Here is a 23,461-nt window from a genome sequence, read left to right on the forward strand (position 1 = left end):
ATTCGCTTTTGACACACGCCTGTATTGATAGTGTAATATTTGTATATTACGCAATCATTACCTTGCCGATTTTTAGAGTAAAAAAAAAAAGTAAAATATAAATTTGAATTTGCAAATATATTGTGAATATTCTACAAAATCTTCACGAAATATCACGAATTCGAATATGACCCATGCCGATCATCACTACTGCACAATACAAATGGACTATATAGGTTGTATATTATAGGTATATCACACCCCTGCCGCAATCAGTTTTTTTGGAGGGTAACTGGTATATCACACTAGTTCCAATAGCGTTTGTCCCTCTGTATAGCTGCGGTATCTCAGCAGAACCACACACAACTGCTGCACAATAGAAATGCGCTATATAGAAATTATTTTATAGGTATATCACACCACTGCCTCAATCAGATTTTTTGGGGGGCAACTGGTATATCACACCAGTTGCAATTAATTGTTCCAATAGAGTTTGTCCCTCTATATAGCTGCGGTATCGCAGCAGAACTACACACAACTACTGCACAATACAAATGCACTATATAGAAAGTATATTCTAGGTCTATTACACCCCTGCCTCAATCCGTTTTTTGGGGGGCAACTGGTATAATCACACCAGTTGCAATTGGTTATTCCAATAGCGTTTGTCCCTCTGTATAGCTGCAGTATTGCAGCAGAACTGCACTCAACTGCAGCACAATAAAAATTCATGTTAGAAAGTATATTATATGTATATCACACTCTGTATGTCACGCCAATCGATAGCACACCTATAACAGTCCTTAAAAAGACTTTTGTGGCCCTGTTAGCTAGCGTTTGGTGGTCAACACAGCAACCTCTCTATACACTGGCAAAAGACTGAATGTAAAATGGTGGCCAGATCGGATTTATTTATAGGGCAGGGTTATGTCCATGTGCTGAAAAATTGGCTGTTCTGTCCCACCTGATGGATGTGTCATGGGTCAAAGTTCTGCACAATGCAAAAGAATATGGTACTGGCGGACATCGCCATATATTCACCTGTTTTAGCTCAAACGAGCAAAGTTCACTGCAAAATGACCGCCAGCCAAACCGCAAGGCCATCTCTAGTTCTGTAGACATCTATGTGGAATCAGCTGACGACGGTGTAAATAAAAGTCCTCTTCTTCTTGGCGCTAACATTGACCTGTAAGGCTAAGTTCATACTAGCGTGTTACTGCAAGGCACAGTATTCTACACCACTATAAAGGCTCTCTGCAGCCAGGAAATAGCTGTTTTTTAACGCAATTTGCCGCAAATAAATTTGGATGGAACCAAATTGTTCCCAAAAAATTGGGTGAATCGGCAAATTGAATTTTAGAAAAATTCATTCATCTCTACTATATACCAAATCTGGAAGCCACAGAGAGCTAGGGTGATGCATCTGCATAGGAGAGGGGGCAGACACAGCAAGGAGCTGCAGCATGGGAGGAAGAGACAGAGTGACCTTGAGGTGAGTAACAGAGAGGAAAGGCACCAATCTGTCTTTGTAGCAGGGGCATAACTATAGGGGGTGCCGAGGTAGCAGTCACTACTGGGCCCAGGAGCCTGAGGTGCCCAAATAAACTTGTGCCACATAAGAAGACAACGTTATTATAAAAAGTGCATACTGAGAGAGCTCTGTTAAAGATTTTGCACTGGGGCCCAGAATGTTCAAGTTTTTTATCTGGCTGGAGAAAAGGGGTTAAGTCAAGAATTTGTAATGGAGGAGGGGGTACTGTTCAATTTTTGTGTCCGGCAGCACGAAGGCTATGTGTTTTCCTGCCCCATACCACAAAGCACTGAGGAAAGGGGGGCCCAAACTGAACTCTTGCACCAGGACCCATCAGTCTTTTAGCTATGCCCCTGCTTTGTAGACTTGAACTAATGCCACTAAATGGATGACCTGAAGAACTAAAATGACACATTTATCTGCAGCTGTTTAATCAAGAAAAGCAGGGGTGGAGATCAGCAGACGTAATCTCCACCCTTGCTTTTTTATTTTAATCACAGCTGCAGCTCTACTTGATGTATATGAGCTAATTTTTACCCCCTCATCAGCATATTGGGAGGTCATTTAGGGACCTATGCCTAATTAGCGGCTGGCATACTGAAAGTATGGAAGTACCTGCCGTGCCGACAAATTGCCTTCAATGCTAAATTATTATTTTTTAAATAAATTATTCATATTTTTTTCTCCTAGTTATTGACTTTGGATTGATAAATTTACTATAGAAAATGACTACATTAGATATCATTCACTGATAACTTTTTTTTTTTTTTTACATTTAGAAATTAAGGGGCTAATTTCTATCCCTTTATATTTCACAGTTTTGATGTTGATGTCCCTTTAAGAACACATAAATAAGAATAACAAAGTCACAGAGCATCTAAGCTTTTACCATCTGGTCCTAATCAATTCAGATCCATCAGGCGGATATACAGGAAGAATATGAATATTTATCAAATGCATGTAACTTTCAGTTTTCCATTCCAACCTTATCATTCTTTGAGTAATTCTTGTAACGGCTAATTGCACTATACAAGTGCTCGTCCTAACAGCGTTAAAAATTCTATCCCCTATGGCTAAAGTAATTTGCTTACAAAGTGATTGTTCTAGGCACTTTTAAAGCAGAGGCATTTACAATGTAAAAAAAAAATGCTGATCACTCGGAAATTATAGATTGGGTATCTGCAAGGAATGCTTGTAGAAAAGCTTGTACGGCAATGTGGCAAAAATTCTATAACATTAAAGGTGTAAAATTAAACTAGTTTTATGCATTTTTTTTCTATGTCTATATATTCAATTGTATTAATATTCACCAAATTATATTTCTTACAGAAACTAAAATGTTGTATACATTTTAAAAATAATTATGGTATGTAACACACTGCCACCTAGTGGATCAAATTAAACTTTTATGCAAAGTAAATGAGGCACTCAATGGCAGTGGGGTATATACTGGGTTTCATCCTTTACCAATGTACCATTTTTGTTGCTCAGAGGAAGGAAATCAGTTTAGTTCTCTTTAGCTGTTAACCCTTTCATGACCAAAGGTCATTGATGCCCCAGTGTCCAGGTCAAAATCTACAAATCTGACATGCGTCACTTTAAGTGGTAATAGCTTTGGAACACTTTTACTTATCCAAGCCATTCTGAGATTGTTTTCTCGTGACACATTGTACTTCATGACAGTCATAAATTTGAGTCAATATATATCACCTTTATTTATGAAAAAATCCCAAATTTACCCAAAAATTTTAAAAATTAGCAATTTTCTAGATTTCAATTTCTCTGCTTCTAAAACAGAAAGTGATACCTCATAAAATATTTATTACATAACATTCCCCATATGTCTACTTTATGTTGGCATCATTTTTGAAAAGTTATTTTATTTTTTTAGGACGTTACAAGGCTTAGAAGTTTAGAAGCAATTCTTAAAATTTTTAGGAAAATTTCCAAAACCCACTTTTTAAGGACTAGTTCAGGTCTGAAGTCACTTTGTGGGGCTTACATAGTGGAAACCCCCCATAAATGACCCCATTGTAGAAACTACACCCCTCAAGTTACTTAAAACCAATTTTACAAATGTTATTAACCCTTTAGGTGTTCCACAAGAATTAAAGGAAAATGGAGATGAAATTTCAAAATTTCACTTTTTTAGCAGATTTTCTATTTTATTGCATTTTTTTTCTTTAACACATTAAGGGTTAACAGCCAGACATAATTTATTATTTATTACTCTGATTCTGCGGTTTACAGAAACACCCCACATGTGGTCGTAAACTGATGTAGGGGGGCACAGCAGGGCGCAGAAGGAAAGGAACATCGTATGGTTTTTGGAAGGCAGATTTTGCTGGATTGGTTTTCTGAACGCCATATATTTTTTATTTTTCTACCGATCGTCTTGTGCAGGGGCTCGTTTTTGCAGAAAGAGTTGAGGTTTTTATTGGTACCATTTTTGGGTACATAGGATTTTTTGATCATTCATTATTACACTTTATGAGGTAAGGTGGCCAAAAAATTGGCTGTTTTGGAACAGGTTTTTTTTGTGATGTAAGGTGACAAAAATGGCTCATTTTTTTACACCGTTTTTATTTTTTATGGTGTTTATTGGACGGGGTTGATGATGGGATATATTTATAGAGATGGTCGTTACGGACGCGGTGACACCTAATATGTGTGGTTTTTTTTTGTTATTTTTTTATAGGAAAAGGAAATTTATTTTTTACATTTTTATTTATTTATTTTTACTTTCATTATTCACATTTTGTTTTTTAATCAGTTCCCTCTTGGATCTTGAAGATCCAGTGGGGCTGATGGTTGTACTATACTTTGCAATGCTCTTGCATTGCAAAGTATAATACAATCAGATGCCCTGTAGGTGGCAGCACCGGATGCCTATGCCATGGCAACCGGACGCCTTTGCAAAGCGTCCGGTTGCCGTGGCAACCATCGGGCGCTGCGATCGCAGCAGCCTTGATGGTTGAGAGAGGGAGCCCCCTCCCTCTATTAACCCCATGGATGCCGCTACTGCGGCATCTATGGGGTTACAGCAGTGTCAGCATAGAGCTGACACACGCTGCTGATGGTGGCGGCTCAGGAATGGAGCCGCCGCCATCACACACAGAAGGGGGACCGCATCGGAGGGCAGGGGGCAGCGCTGGAAATGGGGGGGCAGCATTTTACAAATTGCAGGAGGGGGCGGACCGCATCGGGGGGCAGGATAAGGACAAGAACAAGAAGGGGGCACAGATCGGGGGCTTCAGGACACATTACCGATTTCAGGCTCTGATCTGCAGAGCGCAGATCAGAGCCTGAAACCAGCATTTTAACACTGCCGCGATCCGATTGGTTAGTCTGCACAGACTAACCAATCGGATCGATTGCCGGCAAGGGGCCACTCTGATTGGTCCCTTGCCGGCATTACTGCACTGTATGCTGTCCGTGACAGCATACAGGGCAGAGGCAGAAGCTTTAATCCAAGCGCTTTGCAGCGCTTGGATTAAAGAGCTGCCAGAACGTATATATACGCGGTAGCTGCACGGGGTATGTGCAGCTATCACGTATATATACAGATTGCAGTCGTGAAGGGGTTAAGTATTGCAACAGATAATGTTGTGGCTCATGAACTGATTAGCTTTACTGATGCCTAGCTGCGTATAATGCTTACTTACTATTCACAGATTATACTAAGCATTGTGGGGATTTTGGGTAAGTGGCTATTTATTATTAAAAACTAAATGTAAAGGGGAGATAGGAGTAGTTGATCATGTTCACTAGCTTCAGAACATGTATATTTAAAGCTCTTAAAAATGTGTAAAAAAAAATTATAATTAGGGATGAGCGAATCGACAATCAACTCACATAAAACTTAATTTCAATACTGTACGTGGCACTGTGGAACCAAACCGAGTTCGGGAAATGCTTTTTTACTATAGAAATCAATTTATGAGACTTTGCGAAGTAAAAACTTTGGCTCATAGGAGCCAATGCATTCTAAGGGCTCATGTACACGAACTTATTTTATTTCCGTGTCCGTTAAAAAAATTTTGCAGACCGTATGCGGAACCATTCACATCAATGGGTCCGCAAAAAAAAACGGAAGTTACTCCGTGTGCATTACGTTTCCGTATGTCCGTATTTCCGTTCCGCCAAAAAATTAGAACATGTCCTATTATTGTCCGCATTATGGACAAGGATAGGACTGTTCTATGAAGGGCCAGCTGTTATCTGTATTTTTTGCGGATGCGTTTTTTCCTGACCGCAAAATACATACAGTCGTGTGCAATGAGCCCTAATACTGTATGGAGCACTTGCTCCGTACAGTAATGAAACAAAGTTTTATGCAAATCAACTTTGGATGTTTCATCTGAAGTCGATTCACTCATCCCTAGTTAGAATGGATAAAAAAAGTTTTTGACATTAAGTTATTTTTATATAGAATAAAATAATTCAATGTATATAGTCTTGAGAAGGAAGAACATGATTATTTTATATAATTATATAAATGGCCACAAAAAAATATGATGAAAATCTGCTCTGTGTAAAATGCCTTTAAAAAAGGGAGGCCTCCTCCATGTAGATAAAGAAAGGGTTCAATCTTCAAAGGTGGCAAAGCTTCTTCACCGTCAGAGCTGGGAATCTGTGGAATTGTCTACCTCAGGAAGAGGCGTGGATGCTTTCTTGGAACAAAAAAATATCATCTCTTATGTAAATGTATAGAATTGTATAGAATAGTATGAATGTTGATCCAGTCTGATCACCACTCGGGATCTTGAAGAAAATTTTTAATTTTAATATTTTAGGGAATTTGTACTTTCCTTTGGATCAAAAGGGGGAAACAAAAAGTTGAACCATGCTCCTTCCATTCATTCACATCCTCTTCTATCCCTTTTAAAGCCAATTTTCCCCACTTAAGGGGGAAAAAATTCCTTCCCCACTCCAATGAGGCAATCAGAATAAATCCCTGGATCAATGACCCCTTTCTAGTAGCTATAGCCTGTAATATTATTACACTCCAGAAATACATCCAGGCCCCTCTTGAATTATTTTATTGTACTCACCATCACCACCTCCTCATGCAGAAAGTTCCATACTCTCACTGCTCTTACCGTAAAGAATCATTTTCTATGTTTGTGTACAGACCTTCTTTCTTCCAGACGCAGAGGGTGTCCCCTCATCACAGTCCTGGGGATAAATAGATGATGAGAGAGATCTCTGTACTGACCAATGATATATTTATACATAGTGCTTAGATCTCCCCTCAGTTGTCATTTTTCTAAAGTGAATAACCCTAATTTTGATAATATTTCAGGGTACTGTAGTTGCCCCATTCCAGTTATTTCTTTAGTTGCCCTCCTCTGAACCCTCTCCAGCTCTGCTATGTCACAGTACTCCATGTGTGGTCTGACTAGTGATTTGTAAAGTGGTAGGACTATGTTTTCATCACGGGCATCTATGCCCCTTTTCATGCAACCCACTATCTTATTGGCCTTGGCAGCAGCTGCCTGACACTTGTTTTTACTGCTTAGTTTGCTGTTTATTAAAATTCCTAGGTCCTTTTCCATGTCTGTGTTACCTAGTGTTTTACCAATTAGTATGTACAGCTGATTTGCATTATTCCTTCCCATGTGCATAACCTTACATTTGTCAGTGTTAAACCTCATCTGTCACTTCTCTGCCCAAGCCTCTAATCTATCCAGATCTATCTGTAGCAGTATATTGTCCTCTTCAGTGTTAAATACTTTACACAGTTTATTGTTACTTTACACAGTTTATTGTTATCTGCAAAAAATGATATGTTACTGTAAAAGCCTCCAACAAGATCATTAATACATATATTGAAGAGAATAGGTCCCAATACTGACCCCTGAGGTACTCCACTAGTGACCCAATCTGAGTGTGTACCATTAATAACCACCCTCTTTTTTCTATCACTCAGCCAGTTACTTACCCACATACAGACATTTTCTCCCAGTCCGAGCATTCTAATTTTATATACTAACCTTTAATGTGGTACAGTGTCAAATGCTTTGGAGAAGTCCAGATATACAACATCCATTGATTCACTGCTGTCAAGTCTAGAACTTACCTCCTCATAAAAACTGACTAAATTATTTTGACATGACCAATCCCTCATGAAGCCATGCTGATATGGTGTTATTTGCTTATTTACATTGAGAGCCTCTAAGATATCATCTCTTAGAAAACCTTCAAACAGTTTACCCATGACAAATGTTAAACTTACCGGCCTAGAGTTTCCAGCCTCGGTTTTTCCACCCTTTTTGAATATTGGCACCACATTTGCTATGCGCCAATCCTGTGGAACACTCCCTGTCAGTATAGAGTCTGTAAATATCAGAAATAAGGGTCTGGCTATGAAATTACTTAATTCTCTTAGGATACAGGGTGTATGCCATCTGGTCCTGGCGATTTGTCTATTTTAATCTTTTTAAGATGCTCTTGTACTTCTTCCTGGGTCAAACAGGGCACTTTTAATGGGGAATTTACTTTTACATTCTGCAAAGACATTTGCACATGATGGTCTGGACCGAATGGAGAAGAAAAGGAAAATACATCACTGTAAGTCACTGCATCTGCCCTTGACTGCTTCTTTTAAAACATGTTTTAATTTCTTTATTAGAAAGTAAGGTAACTTTAAATTGATTCGGAAAGAAGATGGTGCAATTTGCGTGCTCCACTTAGGGCACAGAAATAACTTTTCCCATCCCTGTTTAAACGTACACAGTTTTGTGTGAAAAAACAGGGGCATGTTGGGACACTTTTGCATAAGTGTCCAAAAATTATGCATTAACGGGGCAGAATGCATGCCCGTATTTATACACACACAGGTGTCGTTCCTGTCGTCTCTCTCTAACCGGTCGGTCAAGTCGGACTTCAAGGGTCATCATCTCCTCTAGAGTCTCTGGAAGCTGATAACTCACTAGAAGATCCTTTAAGTTATCAGACAGACCTGACCTGAACTGACTCTTAAGTCCTGGTTCATTCCATCCTGAGGGAACACACCACCTTCTGACTTGGGTGCAATACTCCTCCGCAGGTAGATCGCCCTGAACCAGAACCTTTAGAGCAGTCTTGGCTACCAGTGTCCTGTCTGGTTCATCATACAGAGTACCCAGGGCCTGAAAAAAAAACTCCACTGATGTTAAACAACTGGTGTCAGCAGGTAAAGAAAGTGCCTAGTCCTGAGGATCACCCTGTAACCGGGAAATGACAATGCCCACGCATTGACTCTCGGGGCCAGAGGAAAAAAAAGTTTACAATTTTCTTTAAAGGAAAGAAACTTCTTCCAATCTCCAGAAAAGGGCTCAGGAAGCTTAATCTGGGGCTCTAAATGTGGACTGGAGGCCTGAGGGATGGAAGTACCTTGTCCTAGCTCAAAAGAACAGAGTTTCTCCCCTAGCTCCTGCACCATCTTGTCAGGTTAGAGACATGGTCAGTCAGGATCACCAGAGGATTCATGATACAGTGGTTAGATTACGGCCTGTTAATCTGTGATGGTAACATACACTACACACAGGGGGGAGGATAGTGACCACTGCGCTCCACCCTCACCCCTGGCCCTGCCTACTTGCCTCGCAATTCCTAATGACAGGGGACAACTAGACGGCAGTCCCTAACTTAGAATACGTGCTGAGAAGACAGACAAGACAAATAACGGAACGTGAACGGACCGGGTCAATACCTAGAGAGCTACGCAGTACTAAGGAATGAGCAGAGAATAGTCAGGAAAAGCCGAGGTCAAATACCAGGAGAGAAACGAAGTACAACAGGAGTCTGCAAAGAATCGTCAGGTGGAAGCTGGGGTTGGGATACCAGGAGAGATGTGCAGTACAGGAGGAGCAGGCAGAAAATCGTCAGGGAACACAGGATCAGGTAAGTATGCAGGAACAAAACAATCACCAGATACCTAAAATTAACAGGCAACTGTGGCCAACAGGCTGCCTGTATTTATAGTGGGGAGTGAGGGTCATGTGACGTGGTCAGCGTCACATGACCGACAGACAGACAAATCGAGCACCGAGTGATAAGCTCGGCGCTCAAGGCAGACCTAGGAGCAGGGAGCCTCCCAGTTAGCAAAGCCACCCTGGGAACGAGGCCGCCCTGGGAACTTCGCTCCCGAAGCTAAGCAGCAGGTGTGCGGCTGATGGGATACGGAGCGCACCTTTGGCGCCCCGTGACATTCTTACTGCTCAGAAAAAGTTTGAATAAAAGTCATAATAAAAATAACAATTCTAGAGCATCTATTCTTGCAATTCTAAATTGTGCTGTTTATTGATATTCAGCTTAGAAATGTACAAACCGGATTCCCAAAAAGTTAGGACACTATACAAATCGCGAATAAAAACTGAATGCAATGATGTGAAGGTGCCAACTTCGAATATTTTATTCAGAATAGAACATAACTCACGGAACAAAAGTTTAAACTGAGAAAATGTACCATTTTAAGGGAAAAATATGTTGAATCAGAATTTCATGGTGTCAACAAATCCCCAAAAAGTTGGGACAAGGCCATTTTCACCACTGTGTGGCATCTCCCCTTCTTCTTACAACACTCAACAGACATCTGGGGACCGAGGAGACCAGTTTCTCAAGTTTAGAAATAGGAATGCTCTCCCATTCTTGTCTAATACAGGCCTCTAACTGTTCAATCGTCTTGGGCCTTCTTTGTTGCACCTTCCTCTTAATGATGCGCCAAATGTTCTCTATAGGTAAAAGATCTGGACTGCAGACTGGCCATTTCAGTACCCGGATCCTTCTCTACGCAGCCATGATGTTGTGATTGATGCAGAATGTGGTCTGGCATTATCTTGTTGAAAAATGCAGGGTCTTCCCTGAAAGAGATGACGTCTGGATGGGAGCATATGTTGTTCTAGAACCTGAATATATTTTTCTGCATTGATGGTGCCTTTCCAGACATGAAAGCTGCCCATGCCACACGCACTCATGCAACCCCATACCATCAGAGATTCAGGCTTCTGAACTGAGCGTTGATAACAACTTGGGTTGTCCTTGTCCTCTTTGGTCCGGATGACATGGCGTCCAAGATTTCCAAAAAGAACTTTGAATCGTGACTAGTCTGACCACAGAACAGTCTTCCATTTTGCCACACTCCATTTTAAATGATCCTTGGCCCAGTGAAAACGCCTGAGCTTGTGGATCTTGCTTAGAAATGGCTTCTTCTTTGCACTGTAGAGTTTAAGCTGGCAACGGCGGATGGCACGGTGGATTGTGTTCACTGACAATGGTTTCTGGAAGTATTCTTGAGCCCATTCTGTGATTTCCTTTACAGTAGCATTCCTGTTTGTGGTGCAGTGTCGTTTAAGGCATCACGGGCATCCAGTATGGTTTTACGGCCTTGACCCTTACACACAGAGATTGTTCCAGATTCTCTGAATCTTCGGATGATGTTATGCACAGTTGATGATGATAGATGCAAAGTCTTTGCAATTTTTCGCTCGGTAACACCTTTCTGATATTGCTCCACTATCTTTCTGCGCAACATTGTGGGAATTGGTGATCCTCTACCCATCTTGGCTTCTGAGAGACACTGCCACTCTGAGAAGCTCTTTTTATACCCAATCATGTTGCCAATTGACCTAATTAGTGTTAATTGGTCTTCCAGCTCTTCGTTATGCTCAAATTTACTTTTTCCCAGCCTCTTATTGCTACGTGTCCCAACTTTTTTGGGATTTGTTGACACCGTGAAAATTTGAATCAACGTATTTTTCCTTTAAAATGATACATTTACTCGGATTAAACGTTTGATCTGTCATCTACGTTCTATTACAAATAAAATATTGACATTTGCCATCTCCACATCATTGCATTCAGTTTTTATTCACAATTTGTTTAGTGTCCCAACTTTTTTGGAATCCGATTTGTATGAATAAATTGACATCTGGGTTTTACTAGTTAAAGGTGTCTCCATTCACACTGACACTATCTAATCACTGCTGAGGATTAGTGTTGAGCGAATCAAAGCATCTGAAACGATCTTCGATCCAAAGTTCAGGAAAAATTCTATTTGCCACAAAGCCGAATTTCCTTGCGTGGTAAGAAATCAGATTTTTTTTTCGAAAATGGTTGCTGCACATGTAAGAAGCCTGGGAACGCAATATGATCCATAATGCCTTGAAGCTAGCCAGTCAGCAGATAGTCAATCCTTGTGATGTCACAATCCTATAAAAAGACTCATCTCCCGCAGTCTCTGCCATTTCACTGTGAGGTGAGCTTAGGGATGTGACAAGCGATAATTCGCTAGGGACAGTGTTGCCAGAAGCTTTTATTTGGAGAATAATGGATAGGGAGAGTGCAGGGACAGTGGACAGTGTAGGGAGATTGTGGGGAGAGTTTATAGAAACTGTAGGGAGAGCATAGGAAGACTGCAGGGACAGTGCAGGTTGAGTGTAATCATCGTGTGCATCTTGTTCACCTGCTTTCACAATTAGAGATGAGCAAATCGAATCCCATAAAGTGGAATTTGATCCGAATTTTAGAATAAATTTAATTTGCCTTGAAGCCGAATTTCCTTGTGCTTCATGTTAGTGAATCTATTTAATACTTTAGTGTAAAAAACAAAACAATCCATACTTACCTCCTGCATTTGCTCGTGACGAGTTGCCAGCCGTCATCTTGATTAAAGATCTCGTCCCAAAACCTGTGCGTGGTGATGCATGACGTCACCATGTCAGCTGGAGTGATAGCGTAACCTCGCGTCGAGCAAGATGGCGGCGGCTAGCCCGTCGCAAGCCAATGGAGGCAGTAAGTTTGATTTAATTTTTTAAATGTTAATTTCACACTGTTTTTACACTCAGATGCCGCGATCATGTATGATAGAGTACAATGACGGGGGTGGTGCACCCACTACTGCAAAAAATGCGCTTCGTGAATCAGCTGAACCAAACTTTTCATAAATTCTCTCATCTCTAGCCACAATGCCAGTTAATTATTAGTTTAAATACATATAACTAGCAGAAGGACCCGTCTCCGCACAGGTATATTTCATCTATTTCATTTAATGTTTGTGTGTGTCATTAAAAGATATTGACAGTATCCCCCATAACAGTAACCTCTACAGCACCCCACCCCTTTAACAGTGAACTCCACAGTTCCCCACTCCTTAACACTGACTCCCCCACAGTGCCCACCACCTTAAAATGGGACCTCCACAGCAGCCCATTCCGTTAACTTTGACCTTTACAGCAGCCCGCCCCTTTAACAGTGAGTTTCACAGCATCCCACTTCCTTAACAGTGACCTCCACAGTACACCGCTCTGTTAACATTGACCTCCACAGCAGTTTCCCCTTTATAGTGTCCGCCCCTTTAACAGTGACCTCCACAGCTGAAGCCCCCTTAACAGTAACATCCACAGTGAACGCCTATTTAACAGTGACTTCAACAGTGCCATCCCCTTTAACAGTGACCTCCACAGCGCCCTGCCCCTTTAATTCTAGTGCTACACTACGACATTTTGTCTCAACAATTTTTATAATGATAGGCTATTGAGCTGAGACCCGATCTGAAACCTTCCTGGACACCTGATGTACCTGTGTTCCAAATTTGGTAAAGATCGGTCCAGTCGTTTGGTTGCGCATAAAGAACAGACATACAGACAAACGTCTGGACAGACAGAAACTCATTGTTTACCAGCATGTTTCCTCCAGAGTATTTTCTCAGATAGTAAGTGATATGTGCACCTGTCACGACCCTTGGCCATGGTCGTGACTCCTTGGGTGCCGCATGCTGTTGCCCGCGGTTTTCCGTTGTCAACCGCAGCTGGGAGCACTTTGTTGTTGCCTCAGGTGCGGTTGCCGCGGACAATAGGCATGCGTGTGGTTGCCCTTGACAACGTGTTTTTGTGTGCACTCCCTTTGTCTGTTTGTTGTGCACGAGGTGGTGTTTGTATGCACTTGGACTCCTCCCTTCACCTGCGGTTGTCCGCGGCAACGTCTGGTGATGTTTGCATGCTGTGGAAGTGTCTCGGCCCATTGGCTGTTCTTGAGGACACGGTTGCCACGCATGCCGTTGCCGTCGGAGACAGGTGAGTGAATTTGTGTGCTTTCCCCTTTATGTGTGTTTTCCCTTCTGTGGTGTAGGAAGGGTTAACTCCCTTCCCAGTGTGTCTGTGAGTCACTGGGTGTGTCTGACCGTGGGTGTGGCCACCTGGCCTATAAAGCCTCAGTCCCTGGCTTGGTTCAGTAGGTTGCTCTCAGCCATGCTGGCTGGAGCAGCCTCCTGTCTCCTCCATCTGCTTGGTGGGGACCATCCTTCTGTTCATAAATCTTCATTAGTTATATTCATGTTTGGTGTTCTGAAGATGTTTGTGTGGTCTCTTTGTTGGTGCAGCATAAACCGAACATCACACAGACAAAGACAAACTGAACATAAACATAAACTTATGACCACAGTGGTGGCTCTCACAGGCAGATCAAATACACAGGAGGCTGCTCCAGCTAGCAGGGCTGAAGCAACCTACTGAAGTCTGCAAGAGACTCAGGCTATATAGGCCAGGTGGCCACACCCACGGTCAGACACACCCAGTGACTCACAGACACACTGGTGTAGGAAGGGTTAACTCCCTTCCCAGTGTGTCTGTGAGTCACTGGGTGTGTCTGACCGTGGGTGTGGCCACCTGGCCTATATAGCCTGAGTCTCTTGCAGACTTCAGTAGGTTGCTTCAGCCCTGCTAGCTGGAGCAGCCTCCTGTGTATTTGATCTGCCTGTGAGAGCCACCACTGTGGTCATAAGTTTATGTTTATGTTCAGTTTGTCTTTGTCTGTGTGATGTTCGGTTTATGCTGCACCAACAAAGAGACCACACAAACATCTTCTGAACACCAAACATGAATATAACTAACGAAGATTTATGAACAAAGGATGGTCCCCACCAAGCAGATGGAGGAAACAGGAGGCTGCTCCAGCCAGCATGGCTGAGAGCAACCTACTGAACCAAGCCAGGGACTGAGGCTTTATAGGCCAGGTGGCCACACCCACGGTCAGACACACCTAGTGACTCACAGACACACTGGGAAGGGAGTTAACCCTTCCTACACCACAGAAGGGAAAACACACATAAAGGGGAAAGCACACAAACTCACTCACCTGTCTCCGACGGCAACGGCATGCGTGGCAACCGTGTCCTCAAGAACAGCCAACGGGCCGAGACACTTCCACAGCATGCAAACATCACCAGATGTTGCCGCGGACAACCGCAGGTGAAGGGAGGAGTCCAAGTGCATACAAACACCACCTCGTGCACAACAAACAGACAAAGGGAGTGCACACAAAAACACGTTGTCAAGGGCAACCACACGCATGCCTATTGTCCGCGGCAACCGCACCTGAGGCAACAACAAAGTGCTCCCAGCTGCGGTTGACAACGGAAAACTGCGGGCAACAGCATGCGGCACCCAAGGAGTCACGACCATGGCCAAGGGTCGTGACAGCACCAAGTTTTGTAGAAATTGATCAGAGTTTTTGAGTTACAGAGCAATATGTGTGTTGCAAAAACAGTAGGAACATACAAACTCCATGCAGCTGCTTTGTAGAGGCGTATAACCCCCACAAGATTTCTTTCCAGGTAGCAAGGGATGTTGTATACTAGTGTTGACCGTGAATATTCTAATCTCAAATTTTTATTGCGAATATAGGCACTTCGAGAATTCGCGAAGATGTAGAATATAGTGGTATATATTTGTAATCTTGAATATTCTAGATTTTTTTTTCATCAGTAACCTCCCTTCTTGCTTGTGGACCAATGAGAAGGCTGCAATATCTTTGTCTGAGCTTAGCAACATCCCTAGCAACCAATAGGAAAGCTGCCTACCCCTTTACTATATAAAAAAAACTCCCCAGCAGCTATTTTCTGCTCTTTTTTTTTTTTGCAGTTCTGAGAGAGAGAGCAGTGGCATTGCTGTGCTCTGTGCTTTCATATGGATCCTATTCCTTATCCAATTACATTAGATAGTTAGCTCATATATATAATACAGATATTTAGTGGGAGATAGTCGGTGTAGGTTAGATAGTGATATAGTGTAGCTGGTTCTAGTGCAGGGTGATAGGTAGTGTAATAGGAATTACTGTTTTTCTGCTGCCCATACATACATGCTACAGACATAGTGCACCAATCAGTAATATCTACTCAGACCTGATAAAATGTGAAGTTGCATGTATTGCGCAAAAAATATGCGCATCATTAGTGCCAATTTCTGCAATTGTGAAAATAATGACTGGAAATCACAAATTCTAGAATTGGCGAATTTATTGCGGATATTATGCGTAAATTTCCCGAAATATTGCGAAAACTAATATTGCCTATGCCGCTCATCGCTAGTGTATACCAAGTTTTATTGAAATCGATGGTTGTGTTTTTGAGTGATCACGGAACATATATACGTCCTTCTTTATATATATAGACTAGCTGAAGGACCCGTCTTCGCATGGGTATATTTAATCTATTTCATTTAATGTATGTGTGTGTCGTTAAAAGATATTGACAGTATCCACAATAACAGTGACATCTACAGCACCCTGTCCCCTTAACAGAAAACTCCACAGCGGCCTGCCCCCTTAACAGTACCATATTAGTGACCTCCACAGTACCCTTTCTCGTTAACAGTGATTTCCACAATAACCTGCCCCCTTAACAGTGATCTCTACAGAGCTCTATTCCCTTATAATGTGACCTCCACAACACCCCGCCCCCTTTAACAGTGACCTCTACAGCACCCCGCCCCTTAACACTGACCTTCATAGTGAACCGCCCCCTTAACTGTGACCTCCACAGTTCCCTGTCCCCTTAACAGAGACCTCCACCGTGCCTGCCCCTTTAATAGAGACCTTCACAGCATCCTCTCCCCCTTATCAGTGACCTCCATAGCAGCGGCGGCCCCTTTATTACAGACCTCCACAGTAACCCATTTCCTTAACAGTCATTTCCACAACACCCTGGCCTCTTCAGCAATCTGCTACTTAACACTGACCTCCATTGCGGACTGTCCCCTTAACTGTGACCTCCGCAGCAGCCTGCCCCTAGGGTGGCCAGAGGTCTTGTTTTAGGCCGGACAGTCCAGCTTTCAGACTCCCAGTCCTCCGTCCAGCGCAGAACCTGGTCGGACATAGGGATATTCTTTTGAACAGCTCACTCTCACACAGAAGCACTGTACTTTGTGAGAGTGAGCTGCAGGGAGAAAGTCACCCTCCCTCCCACCCCTGCAGTTGACACAAGTAGATTTTTACTTTAATTTGTTCAATCCCCGTCGGCTGCGAAATGGGAGGGGGCATGGCTTAGAGGGACCTGGGGGGGGGGTGGGTTTTTTAAGTCTATCTTTTGAGGGTGGCCCTAATGGCTACCCTACCTGCCCCTGAACTGAGACCTCCACAGTACTCTGCTCCCTTAACAGTGTCATCCACAGCGCATTGCCCCTTTAAAGCTGACCTGCAGCAGTGGAGAAAAATGGATGGGTTGTTATGGAAACCTGGAGTAAAACTATGCGTATGTGGAGATTAGGAGTCTGCAAGCTTCTATTGGCTGATAAGGGTCATGTGACCAGGCTTCTATTGGCTAATGCATTTTTTGTGAATATCTCACACAGGGATGTCCTTTTGAACAGCTTACTCTCAGACAGCAGCACTGTGCTGTCTGAGAGTGAGCTGCAGGGAGAGATAAACCCTCTCTCCCACCCCTGCAGCTGACAGAAGTTGATTTTTACCTTCATTTTTATAATCCCTGTCAGCTGCGGACTGGGAGAGGGTGGCCAGAGGTCCGTTTTTAGGCAGGACAATCCAGCTTTCAGTCTCCCTTTACTCTGTCCGGTGCAGGACCAGGACAGACACAGGGATGTTCTTTTAAATAGCTCACTCTCAGACAGCAGCACTGTGCTGTGTGAGCATGAGCTTCAGGAAGAAAGTCACCCCCCCCCTCCCACCACTGCAGTTGACAGAAGTTGATTTTTACCTTAATTTGTTCAATCCCATCAGCTGCAGAGTGGGAGGGGGCATGGTTTAGCGTGACCTGGGGGCAGAGTTTTTAAGTCCGTCTTTTGAGGGTGGCCCAAATAGCCACCATACCTGCCCCCTGAACTGTGACCTCCACTTCACTCCCTTAACATTGTCATCCATAGTGCTCTGCCCCTTTAAAGCTGATCTGCAGCAGTGAAGAAAAATGGCTGTGTAGTTATGGAAACCTGGAGTAAAACTGTGTGTATGTGGAGACTAAGGGCCTGCAAACTTCTATTGGCTAATATGAATGCGGCCTGCTGGAGCCTAGAAAAAAATTATTTTAGGCCACAGGAGTACAGGCCCCAAAAACTAGGCAGTCACCGGACAGAAAAAATCAAGTGATTATGTAGCTGGAAATATATTAGATGGTCATTGGATATCAATTTTACTGCAGGCCAGTACAAATAGATGTCAAATACATATGTTTAAAAGAACAAAAAATATAAAATTGGATTAAAAACATGGCTAATGGAATCCCCCTCTTAAAATTCGATAACCCATGGTCGTCACAGGTGTAGAAATCCTCCGAGGTCCCAAACATTAGTGATGGACGAACATTGGCCGGGATTTTTAGCTAACGAGAATGCGCGTTCGCGCTCAAATGTTCGCAAACCATGTGTTCGCAGCGGGCCCCATAGACTTGAATGGCAGGCAAACCTGAAAAACCTTCAGGTCATATTTTCAGCCACCACAAAAATTACTAGAAGTGCACAAATAGTCCCACAACATGGACAGTGACATATCAGATGCATTATTCGAATTTGCGATCTCCATTCATTATTTTTTTCGATGCAAAATATCGGAAATGTAATTTTCGCCCATGTGCATAATAGGTGCGGCCTACTACAGCAACTGGTTTGCACCAGACCGAAGTTGGATGCCGTCAGAAAAGGTGGTTGGCAACAATTTTCGCAACGTTGAGGAAGAACTTCTCACTGTAATTAATTTGACATTAAAGCAGTGTATTTGATTAAATTTCACATGCATGTTAGAACAATTGCGGTATAAGCAGATGGAGTGTTTAACCCCTTAAGGACTTTTGACGTACTGGTACGGCATGTTTCCCGAGTCCTTAAGGACCTATGACGTACAGGTATGGCATAACTTTAAAACTAGATTGCGGCGCGGCGGGGGTTAATAGGAACAGGATGTCCGCTGAAATCATTCAGAGGGCATCCTGTCACAAACCCCCCCCCCCCCCCCCCCCCGTATCGGCGATCGCAGCAAACCACAGGTCAATTCAGACCTGCGGTTTGCTGCGTTTCTGGTCCATTCGGTCTCCGGTGACCCGATGAACCGGAAAAGGACGGTGATCGGTGGTGTGATTACACATCACCAATCACAGTCTGAGGATTTGGGGCGGCGGTGCTGTCCTCGGTGCTGCTGGTACGGCGAGAGAGGCGGGAGATTCAAACTCCCGGTGCTCCTCTCTCCCCTCCTCTTCGTGCTGCTGCTCCTGCACTGTGAGAACCGTTCTGCACCAGCTTCTGTGACCCCCCCGTCAGCACCCATCACACTCCTGCACCCATCACCCTCCAGGTAGGTTAGGGTCAGTGAGGGAGAGGCACGATTAGGCAGGGATAGAAGGGAGAGTTAGTTAGGGGAAAAAAAAAACTTTTACTGATTCAGTGTTTCTGGTGGTTGGGGTCCACAGCACTTAGCTGTGAGACCCTAGACCCACCCAGGAGTGCTGCCACTTGTCCTTTTTTTTTTTTTTACTTTAGCTTTTTAGTATGTGAACACCCGTGCCCCCACACACACGCACATACAATAAAGTTTTACACGCACGCACATACACACGCACACACACATACCCATAGCCCGCCGGATGTTCTCGGTGGAGGAGGCATATGCCCATATGCACTCCGACTCCAAGAGCCCCAGTGAGGATGAGGATGACCCCAAGTTCCTCTCGTCATCCGCATCTTCCTCATCTGATGTCGATGAGCCCCCAAGGCGGCGTAGATGCCGCCAGGCGGAGCCAGGGGCCCGACATGCTAGGGACCTGGCCCACCAAATAAGCCCACCGGAGCCCCCTACTGGTGAAATTAGCTGGTGTCCCCCAGTGGATTTTGAGCCCGAGATTCCGGATTTTGTTGGCAATCCAGGAATCCAGATTCCCACAGTGGGCTTCACTGAAATTGACTTTTTTTTTCTCAGTGACCCATATGTGAATCTGATGGTGGAGCAGACGAGATGAGGACGTTTTGGGGCCTCGTGCTGCACATGGGTCTAGTGCAAAAACCGAGTGTCAGGCAATACTGGAGTGGGGACGTCCTCTACCGGACCCCACTCTACAGCATGGCCATGACACGCCCCCGGTTTGAGGTCATCCGGAAATGCCTGCATTATGCAAATAATGCAGCATGTCCCCTCCCAAAGTGATCTTGCCTATGACCGTCTGTATAAGTCACGGCCGGTCATCGATCACTTCGGGGCCAAATTTGCGCAGGCCTACGTACCTGGAAAGGAGGTCGCGGTTGATGAGTCTCTAGTTGCTTTCAAGGGGAGACTCAGTTTCCGCCAATACATTCCCACTAAGCGGGTGAGATATGGTGTGAAAATGTACAAAATTTGTGAGAGTACCTCAGGATACACTTACAAATTTCATAATTTCATGTGTACGAGGGGCGAGATTCCCGTATTGTACCCCCAGAATGTCCCCCCACTCTGGGTGTTAGCGGGAAACTCGTGTGGGACCTTATACACCCACTGCTAGATAAGGGTTACCACATGTACATGGATAACTTTTATACTAGCATTCCCTTGTTCAGGTCCCTTGCCGCCAGATCCACGTCCGCTTGTGGGACTGTGCGGAAAAATCAGCGCGGCCTTCCTGCCCACCCCCTCCAGGTATCTATCCCCAGGGGTGAGACCCGTGCCCTTACCAGTGGAAACCTGTTGCTGGTCAGGTATAAGGACAAGAGGGATGTCCTTATACTGTCCACAATCCAACGGTAACAGCACCACCCCCATCTCTGTGCGAGGTACCGCGGCAACGGTCCTCAAGCCTGATTGGTATATGGGAGGAGTTGATCTCTCTGATCAAGTCCTCAAGCCATATAATGCCATGCGCAAAACCCGGGCATGGTACAAAAAAGTTGCGGTCTACTTGGTGCAAGTTGCCTTGTACAACGCTTTTGTACTATCCCGAAGCACTTGCAGCACAGGGACATTTCTCCAATTCTATGAGGCAGTCCTCAAGGACCAGATTTTTTCAGACCGGGAAAGAGCAGGCCGGAGTACCTCAGGAATTGGAGGCGCCCGGATCGTCCCTGGCCAACATTTTCCAGGTGTGGTCCCCCATACTGGAAAGAAGGGACAAACCCAAAAAAGATGCAGAATGTGTCACAAGATGGGGATACGGAAGGACACCACCACTCAATGTGACACTTGCCCCGATCATCCAGGCCTCTGCGTTATCGATTGCTTCAGGGAGTATTACACTTCCATGGAGTACCACATTTTAACTACAAACTACAATTCCCAGCCAGGGGCGGAATGAGAACCCTCAGGGCCCCTGGGCAAAATAAATCAAGGGCCCCCTTACAGGCCCCACCCATGTTCTGCTTCAAGCCCCACCCTTATCCCGCCTCCATGCCTCGCCTCCAGCCACACCCTACACAATCTTTTATAAGATTTCAAAGTTAAAGTGACACAAAAGGCACCCAGACCACTTCAGCTCATTGAAGTGGTCTGGGTACAGTGTCCCTTTTGCAAATCGAGCTGCAATGTTATAGAGAAACTGCATTGTTTACGTTCCAGCAATAAGTCAGCCTCTAGTGGCTGGCAGCCACCTGAGGGCTTCCTAGATTAAAACAGACCTTTGGTCTGGTAACTGACGCTGGACGTCCTCACACCCTGCATGATGACCTCCAGGGTCAAATTTCCCCATAGGAAAGCATTGATTCAATGCTTTCGTATGGGGTGATCTAATCTCAGCGTCCATTAGTGAGCCTCTGTTAGAAGCAGTGTGGGGGCACATATTTGGCATAACTACAGTGAACGGGGCACATATCTGGGCATAACTACTGTGAAGGGGGCACATATCTGGGCATAACTACTGTGAAGGGGGCGCATATCTGGGTATAACTACTGTGAAAGGGGGGGGGGGCCTTCACAGTAGTTATTAATCCCTTTCAGCAGTCCCCCCTTCAGTGAATGGGGGACTGCTGAAAGGGGTTAATAACTACTGTGAGGGGCCTAGCCGTCTGGGCAATCCCACAGTTCACCCCCCCCACCCACCTTGTACTTCTTCCAGTGATCCGCTACTTGCGGGCTACATGGGCATGAGTCCAGTCACTTCGGTGCGCAATTCCATCCTGTGGCGCGTGATCCCGCGAGACCCGTGACCTACAGCGGTAGGTCTTGCGGGATAACGCGCTGCAGGACGGGATTGCCCACCGAAGTGACTGAACTCATTCCCGCGCAACCCATAAGTAGCGGGACAATTACAAGAGGGGTGGGGAATAGCAAAATTAAAAAATATTTTGAACCAAAAGGTGTTATGGGGGCTATGTGGATAGCACTGTTATGGGGGCTCTGTGGATGACACTGTTGTGGGGATCTGTGGATGACACTGTTGTGGGGGGATCTGTGGATGGCACTGTTGTGGGGGGTATCTGTGGATGGCACTGTTATGGGGGATCTGTAGATGGCACTGTTGTGGGGATCTGTGGATGACACTGTTATGGGGGATCTGTGGATGGCACTGTTATGGGGGGATTTGTGGATGGCACTTATGGAGGGGATCTGTGGATGGCACTTATATAGGGGCTCTGTGGATGGCACTGTTATGGGGGGATCTGTGGATGGCACTGTTATGAGGGCTCTGTGGATGGCACTGTTATGGGGGCTCTGTGGATGGCACTGTTGTGGGGGGGGGATCTGTGGGTGGCACATATATAGCACCTTATGCTATATATGTGTCATCCACAGATCCTCCCATAACAGTGTCCCTGTGAGAGAATGATCCCCAATACAGGGACTGGGGGCCGGCATCTGGTGTTGAAATGGCAGCGGGGCCCGGTGCAGTCACTGTATTCTATTACACCGGGCCCCGCTCACTGTAATACTAATATTCATATGTGAACAACTTGAAATCCTCTGCGATCCTCTCCCTCAGAGCTCTCTGTTCTCACAAACTCAGTAGCAGCCCGGGTGGCAGCGCAACTCACTGACGTCACGCGCCTGCTCCTCCCACTTTATTAATGAGCTCAGTGGGAGAGGATCGCAGAGGATTTCAAGTTGTTCACATATGAATATTAGTATTACAGTGAGCGGGGCCCGGTGTTATGTTATTCTGCGGCGGGCCCCCATCCCGGCCGGGCCCTCAGACTATGTCCGAAGTGCCCGATCGGTCAGTCCGCCCCTGCTCCCAGCATGCCCAGACAACCTACAGCTATCAGCAGGGCATGGTGGGAATTGTAGTTTAACAACATCTGGAGGGCCGCAGTTTGAGGATGCCTGCTTAGTGTCTCCAAAGTCTGAGAGCCATACATATTGGGCATCGCCGAGTCCATAAAAATCTTCTCTATAAAAGTACCCCATAAACTAGACCCTCGATAAACGCCGTCAAAAAAATCTAAAATATGTTTAAAAAAAGCCATTTTTATTGTCACCTTGGATCCTGAAAAGTGCAATAACAAGCCATTAAAAAGTCAAATGCACCCCAAATAGTGCCAATCAAACCCATCTCATCCCGCAAAATATGAGCCCATACATTAGATAGTCGCCCAACAAAAAAAATAAAAAAAATAACAAGTTCCCAGGCTATGAAGATACTAAAATATTTTTTTTTGTTCCTCAAATGATAATATAGTGTAAAATCTAAATAAATTTAAAAAAGTAGACATTTTAGGTATCTCAACGTCTGTAAGAATCTGCCCTATAAAAATAACATTTAACCCAACCCCCCGGATGAACAGCGTTAAAAAA

The sequence above is a fragment of the Bufo gargarizans genome, chromosome 3 (genome assembly GCF_014858855.1).
Source record: "Bufo gargarizans isolate SCDJY-AF-19 chromosome 3, ASM1485885v1, whole genome shotgun sequence".
Classification (NCBI taxonomy): Eukaryota; Metazoa; Chordata; class Amphibia; order Anura; family Bufonidae; genus Bufo; species Bufo gargarizans.